The sequence below is a fragment of the Scardinius erythrophthalmus genome (genome assembly GCF_964197995.2).
Source record: "Scardinius erythrophthalmus genome assembly, chromosome: 2".
NCBI lineage: Eukaryota > Metazoa > Chordata > Actinopteri > Cypriniformes > Leuciscidae > Scardinius > Scardinius erythrophthalmus.
The window spans coordinates 13,881,885-13,889,569 of NC_138222.1; positions in this window are offsets into that span (position 1 = coordinate 13,881,885).

Below are 7,685 nucleotides of genomic sequence, written 5' to 3' on the forward strand. Positions count from 1 at the left end.
ACAATAGAGGTGTATTCAGATGAATTTCCTCTGCCAGCAGGAAATAATGCAGAGCTCAATGGAATAAGCAGCGTCTTTCTGTAGTTTAATGCCACTTCCTTTCCTCTATGCAGAGAATATATTCGGTACTGTGCACACGCGTCAACTCTATACACATTTTTGATGTTGTTAATGACCACTACATGCAGTTCCCTAGAGTATTATGTGTTCGGCCAAATGATACAATACTGTAAGAACTAAGAGACCACTGAAGCCATATACACATAATTCATGTCATTTGATTGTCAGATTGGATGTCACGGTATTAAAACATATCAGCCTTGATAATGCTGCAAAAGCTTTGTAATGCTGAAGATTCATATTGGCATAAAAGAAATCACTGAATCTAGCCAAACAAAAAAAATTAACAACAAAAAAGAAAAAAAAAATTGAAAACCTTTTGGGTGAATTGTCAAGAAAAGTACTCCTCAAAATAAATGTAATGAAAATATAATTTGCATAAGCACACAATATGTATTGATATAATTATTTCTCACTACTGTAATAGAGGTTTTTATTTTAATGTATTTTTTCCATTACAATAATGACAATGGGGGAGGATGTGCTTATTTGTCAAAATAATGCCACAATGCAAAAAAAATAAAAATAAAAATAGGTTTTGTTATCTTTAGCAAAATATAATTTTCTTTCTTTTTTTTCTTTTGTTCTGACTGATGTTTTGTTCTTAAGTTGTACATACAAAAATATTGTGGATTTATAAAAGTGTTTTATTATTAATTTATTTAATGCAATTGTATCTTGTTTTGGTTGTACTGATGTATGTTTACTAATTGGACAAAATTGGAACGTCTATTCATAATTGTAAATGTGCGTGTGATGGCTCAGATTAGGTCTGTTATGTTGGTTTTAACATAGGGCACTGGGCTCAAGATCCTTTTCTATAATCTTCTGTTTTAACTTTACAGCATCATTTAAATGTGTTTTTGTCTTTTTTATTTTATTTTTTTTATTGTAGTGTTGTTCCAAATGCTTGTTATCTTTCTTAGTTATGCTTATCAGCATAATATGACAATTTTGACTGTGTGTAGTACCCATGCTTGTGTCATGTTGTGAAATGTTTGTATGAGAGGCCACTGGCTGTAAATGCAAGAACACCTTTAAGGTTCATTAATTTACGTACGTATCAAATTCCCCGTCAGAATGTTAGAATGCGGTCTTGAGAAATGTGGAATCGGTTTGCGTGGAGATTGCAACACTTATCATTATTTATGTGATGCTGTTACTGAGATTGTCAAGATTGTGAGAGTGATTTTGGCGGTGTTGAAATATGGTGTAGTTTGATGGAGTGGATTGTAGTACAGTTCTTTAATGAATACAGGAACATTGATCATCACAGAGCTGAGAAAAGAGAAATATGGTGATATAACTTCTGTACGGTGAATCTCACCGAGTTTTAACCCAAAATTAAAACAATATATTATTTTATATGAAGAACATGAAATGTATTTTAGGACCATTAAGACTTCATTTACATTGTAAAATTTTGTCAGGTAACCATAATTGATTTGTTTTCTGAATTAAAAATAATAGCATTAGCATTATTAATAATAATAATAATAGCTCATATTTATTTGTATTATTTTAGGGTGAAATATGGCCCAAAACATATTCTTCACTTCACATTTCTAAAATGTTCGGGTGTACATGTAAAGACCTTGTAGAGAGTGTTTGAGCTGAATAGCTCATGATAAACAAGTTAATGTTACTGCAGAAACGGAGATGTGTAAAAAAAGGCAAATAGAGAGACATGTCATATATTGATGATGCACATTTGTAGCAGGAAAACACATTCAAATATAGAGCACATGCAAAATCGTGCGCATAAGAGCTATTCTTGTAACGTTTACACTGAGGATTAAAGCATGCTCTCATGCCATGACAAAGTGCCAACTGAATTCTTGTTTGTTCAGAAGCTTAAACAGACTTTATTATGCAGAACTATTTATTAATCTCATGATAAGAAGCTACATACAATTTAAAAAAGAGCTTGCACCCTAGAAGGTTTTGCTGTGCAGTTGTGTTTAGGCGCTCGGATTGGTTCTTTTGGAGGTGTAGTGGCAGGTAAACTGAAGTGGGATTGCCATGCTGTGCTGAAGTCGGGTAGAATAGCTGCTTGTAAATGAAAATAGATACTGAACTTTGGTCTGTTTTAGACTGTTGCTGAAAGACGACTTTGTTTGGGCATTTTAGGGTCATTGCATATTTATTTATTGATGTGTTGCAGTTGTTCTCTTTTTTCTTTTTCTAATCCAGCATAGCCAGTTATCGCTTCACAAGACACATTGGCTTGGAACGCTTTGCAAATCGCTGATGTTTGAATCTCATTTTTCTCTTCTGACATTAAACATTAAACCTTCATGGGCAGTGTGCTGTTAGCATTTCTTCAGTATTCTTTTTGCTTTCTCTTTTTTCTTACGTTGCAGTGAAAACAACAAAGTGATGGACAGTATGAAAAAATGTTAGATATACCTACAGATGTGGCTTCTCTATTGGAGTAAATTTAGCTAAACCAAAATGATGCTGTTTTGTCATTGTGCTTAAATGAATATATAAATATTATATTATATATTAAAATATATTTGCTAACCTACAAATTTGTGCAAGACCGTTCTTTACCACACTCAGATAAAGTTCACAATGAAAAGTGTTTGCCACAGCACAATGTTCTGATGTAAAATGCACAACATCACAAATGCATAAATACATGGTAATAATTATTTTTGCTTTCCAGGGTTGCTTTAAAAATGAGGATCTAAAGTGATCAGTCAGAGCTTATTAGCTAAAAAAAGAAAGAAAAGAAAATTCAGTAATGCCCATCAGCACATGGGCAGGTCACATATCAGTCAAAAGATTTATTTTTAATGTTTTTGAAACAAAGGCTGCATTCATTTGATGAAAAAATAAGTAAAAGCATTGTAAAATGTATTTTTTTTTTCTTGTTATGGAAAGCTGAATTTTTAGCAGCATTAGTCTTCGGTGTCACATGATCCTTCAGAAATCAATATTATGATTTGCTGTTCAAATAACAGCATGAGCTGTTTCATGAGCAGCAAATCAGCGTAGCATAATTTCTGAAGGATCATGTGATAATGAAGACTGTAATGATGCTGAAAATTCAGATTTACATCACATTTATAAATCACTATCAGAGTTGAGGTTCAGGGATGAGGCGAGGACTCAATAATGCAGAATTGATGGGCTTTATTTAATAAAAAATAAACCACCCAGAGGGGGAAAACACGACCAGCAGCTGGACTTGACCGGACCAACAACAAGACAGGATCAGACAGCGCATAACATGAGAGGGAGTATTTGAAGACGATCTGGCACAGGACTGCAAACACAAGGAGAATAAGAGGGAGGACAGGTGGGGCAAATGATCCAATAATAAGATGACAAGAAGGATGGGGTTACAAAATAGACATGTGAGCACATGACTTTTTGTGCCATGTGCTCACACTAAACCAGTGGTCTCCAAAATGGTGCCTGCATGGAGTCTGAGTCGCCCGCCAAGTGGGTAGCCTGAATAGTAATCTTTGAATTTTTTTTTTTTTTTCATGACAACTACATAAAGTGAGAAAAAACTGTGGAAACATTTCATATAACATGAAATAAAATAATCATTTAATAATTTTAAATATTTAGAAGTTGTGTATGTATCACTGTACTTTGATGTATGTTATGTTTGTGCTATTCTGTGAGTTAAGGGGGGTGGACTGACGGCATAAATAAGGTGAAGTGAACTATATAAAAAATATTAATTATGGATGTTGATGAACCAGGTCATGCTAAAAATAAAAAAGATATTACTTTAACGAGTGGGATACAGAATTCCTCTTCACAAACGTCATAGATAAAGCTGTATGCCTTATCTGTGGAGCTATAGCATAGCGTTAGCCAAGAGACACAATATGGAGACACATTTTACCACAACCCACAAGACCTTCAATGGCTGTTATGCTCCAGGTACATCACTGAGAAAAGAAAAAGTTTGTGAGTTGAAAGCAACATTAAGTAGGCAGCAATAATATTTTACAAGACCCAGGCTGCATCTGAAGCTTCATTCAGATAGATCCATTTAGATAGACTTCTCAGCACTCGTTAAGAGTTTATCAAAATGGTATATATATATACACTCACCTAAAGGATGATTAGGAACACCTGTTCAATTTCTCATTAATGCAATTATCTAATCAACCAATTACATGGCAGTTGCTTCAATGCATTTAGGGGTGTGGTCCTGGTCAAGACAATCTCCTGAACTCCAAACTGAATGTCAGAATGGGAAAAAAAGATGATTTAAGCAATTTTGAGCGTGGCATGGTTGTTGGTGCCAGACGGGCCGGTCTGAGTATTTCACAATCTGCTCAGTTACTGGGATTTTCACGCACAACCATTTCAAGGGTTTACAAAGAATGGTGTGAAAAAAGAAAAACATCCAGTATGCGGCAGTCCTGTGGGCGAAAATGCCTTGTTGATGCTAGAGGTCAGAGGAGAATGGGCCGACTGATTCAAGCTGACAGAAGACCAACTTTGACTGAAATAACCACTCGTTAGAACCGAGGTATGCAGCAAAGCATTTGTGAAGCCACAACACGCACAACCTTGAGGCGGATGGGCTACAACAGCAGAAGACCCCACCGGGTACCACTCATCTCCTCTACAAATAGGAAAAAGAGGCTACAATTTGCATGAGCTCACCAAAATTGGACAGTTGAAGACTGGAAAAATGTTGCCTGGTCTGATGAGTCTCGATTTCTGTTGAGACATTCAGATGGTAGAGTCAGAATTTGGCGTAAACAGAATGAGAACATGGATCCATCATGCCTTGTTACCACTGTGCAGGCTGGTGGTGGTGGTGTAATGGTGTGGGGGATGTTTTCTTGGCACACTTTAGGCCCCTTAGTGCCAATTGGGCATCGTTTAAATGCCACGGCCTACCTGAGCATTGTTTCTGACCATGTCCATCCCTTTATGACCACCATGTACCCATCCTCTGATGGCTACTTCCAGCAGGATAATGCACCATGTCACAAAGCTCGAATCATTTCAAATTGGTTTCTTAAACATGACAATGAGTTCACTGTACTAAAATGGCCCCCACAGTCACCAGATCTCAACCCAATAGAGCATCTTTGGGATGTGGTGGAACGGGAGCTTCGTGCCCTGGATGTGCATCCCACAAATCTCCATCAACTGCAAGATGCTATCCTATCAATATGGGCCAACATTTCTAAAGAATGCTTTCAGCACCTTGTTGAATCAATGCCACGTAGAATTAAGGCAGTTCTGAAGGCGAAAGGGGGTCAAACACAGTATTAGTATGGTGTTCCTAATAATCCTTTAGGTGAGTGTATATATATATATATATATATATATATGGGTGTTTCTGCAACTACGGGCACTTTTAAGTCCCGGGAGTGAAATTTTAGATTTATGCTAAAATTTGTCATTTGATGTTTCACAAATATAAACGTAATGTCAATACACACCTTGACATAAAAAATAATGAATAAATAATATGATTTAATGTAAAATTATGAAGCATAGGTCCAAACACCATTTTTGCATGTCCCACACCTGTGGTTTCAATGTTGAGTTACTTAAAATTAGCTCATTCTTTTACAATATGACATTATTTCAAATGGAATTGTTTAATATACAGATTCATTTACAGCATCTTAAAAGTCTTTGTATTATTTACTGATCATTTTTATGATTTTTTTTAACTAAATGTGCCTGTCCCACACTTTTGAGTCCTTACCGCAACAATGAAAAAAAGCTTTTATTATGAACTTTTATCGAACAAGTCTAGTTTCTATGGAAACAGAAATTATCACTTGAGCACATTGTTGACAGACTGGGCCACCACACTACCTCACTCACAAGATACCAAAAAATAAGGTACACATCATCTTTTCTGCTCTAGTATTTATTGTGCGTCGTTACCATTCAGCCATTAATTGTGTATTTTTAAACTACATTTTAAAAATAAATGTATATTACTGTTGAATTCATGTATATTAAGATGCTAAGAGTCAAAACTAATGTGGTAGGCCTTGCTAGCTGCCAATTAGCTCAAATATTAGCAAAAATGTAATTTCCGCAACGTCTTTACCGCAGCAAATTTGTAAAGACCTTGTGTTGCGGTAGAGAAATTCAAGGTTTACTGTATATTAAATTAAAATTATTCAGTATATTATTAGTACTTAAGTATATATATATACACAGTGCTATGCATAAGTTTAGACACCCATACTAAAGTTGACTAAAAAGAGGAATAAAAAATCATCTTTTGGAAACTGAACTTAATGCCTTAATTTAAAAAATTAGGAAAAATCCAACCTTTAAGGACACCAATTTTGTTTCTGAATGAATAATGTATCAAAAATAAATAAATATTCTTCCTTAAAATACAGGGTGCATAAGTTTGGACACCCCTATGTTAAATTCCCATAGAGGCAGGCAGATTTTTATTTCCAGAGGCCAAGGGAACTTTATCAGGATGCATAGTATCCTAAAAAATAAATAAAAAAAAATGCTTAAAAATAAAAATCTGCCTGCCTCTATGGGAATTTAACATAGGGGTGTTCAAACTTATGCACCCTGTATTTTAAGGAAGAACATTTATTTATTTACGATACATTATTCATTCACAAAGAAAATTGGTGTCCTTAAAGGTTGGATTTTTCCTAATTTTTTAAATTAAGGCATTAAGTTCAATTTCCAAAAGATGATTTTTTATTCCTCTTTTTAGTCAACTTTAGCATGGGAGTCTAAACTTATGCATAGCACTGTATATATAAACATGCCCTTTTTTACATTAAAAAATGTAATTTTGTCCTTACCGACACAAAATGTCATTACCGCAGCACTGCTCTATTTTCATTTTTTTTTTTTTTCACATTTTCATTTGCAAAAAAATATTTTTACACTTAAGTTGAGATGATTAACACATTGAAATTGCAACATCTGTCATAAAAAGTTAATTATGTTATCTTTTATGTGTATGGAAACAATTGACATCTAAGGTTACTGTACATGGCATAGAAAAAAACATGAAATTCCCTATTTTGTATATTATTATTTTTTTACATCAGTATTTACAAAACTGCATCAAATTTGAAAAAGCTATTTAAATACGTATAGAAATTACTAAAGAAAAATGTACAAAATGAACGTTATTGTAACGTTGCGGTAAGGACACTTTTTAAGATGACCCGAAAAACATAAAAAAATAAACTTGTTCCAGATTAAAATCTTAATGACTACATTCTATTGTTTACATGTTTTTATAGACTGTGATGGTTAAAATTGAAATTCATAGAGGTTGATTTTTTTTTTTAAATTGGGATAGTCAAAAGTGCCCGTAGATGCAGAATCACCCATATATGGTATATATAGCCCTCTAGACTTTTTATGTCTTCCCTCACTAACAAAATGTTGGAGACCCCTGCAGTAAACAAAACAGAAACACAAGCACATGGCCAGCATTCACAAGCCATGTGCTCAAACAAAACAAGATATGAACACACAGCTAATGAGAACTCATAAGCCGTGTGTTCACACAGAACAACATGAAAACGTCTCAGGGTTATGTAAATAACTCGGTTCCCTGCAAATGT